Raw genomic sequence first — 973 nt, forward strand, 5'->3', positions numbered from 1 at the left:
GGCATTACGTAACGAGGTGTCATCATCATCATTGTGGCAGTTACAACGTGACGTCATCGTCGTCATCATCATCATCACCTAATCATCATCATCATCATCATCATCATCACCCAATCATCATCATCATCATCACTTCTTGGTCATCTTAAAGCTCTTAGCGGTCAGTCGCTATTGTAATCTTCGTAGCCAGCGTCATCATCATCACCCCCACCATCATCATTACCACCATCATCATCACCCAATCATCATTATCATCACCCAATCATCATCATCACCCAATCATCATCATCATCACTTCTTGGTCATCTTCAAATTGTTAGTGGACAGACAGGCCGAGAATCTCGTTACAGGCAAGATTAAGATGGGCATACGTTATCATCATCATCATCATCATGTCATCATATCATCATCATCACTTCGTCGTCATCATCATCACCATAATACTCTATCATCATTACTATTACCACTCCATGATTATTATTATTATTATTATTATTGCGTCGTCATCATCATCATCATCAGCAGCATCACGGTCAGAAGTCATCGCAACTTACCAGCGACACATACGGATAATTATTTTATCGCAACCAATCATCGTCGCTTCATCATCATCAGCGTCATCATTATGACGTCATAATCGTAACTGTTATGCCATCATCATCATCATTATTATTATTATTATTATTATTGTTGTTGTTGTTGTTGTTGTTGTTGTTATTATTACCATTACTAAAATTTCTTGGTCGTCATCATCGTCATCATTCCAGCCAACGTACTAATCAATCAATAAATTTTCTTATAGTGTAAACTGCGCATATGATAATCATCATCATCATCGTCATCACCATCATTATCATCATCATCATAATCATCATCATTACCATCATCATCATCGTGACCGCCTCCAGAGTCGTCATGAAAGCACGTGACCCGGAACATTCATTCAAAATAGATGGATGGATGGTTTGTTGCA

Source organism: Helobdella robusta, assembly GCF_000326865.2.
Source record: "Helobdella robusta unplaced genomic scaffold HELROscaffold_16, whole genome shotgun sequence".
Taxonomy (NCBI): domain Eukaryota; kingdom Metazoa; phylum Annelida; class Clitellata; order Rhynchobdellida; family Glossiphoniidae; genus Helobdella; species Helobdella robusta.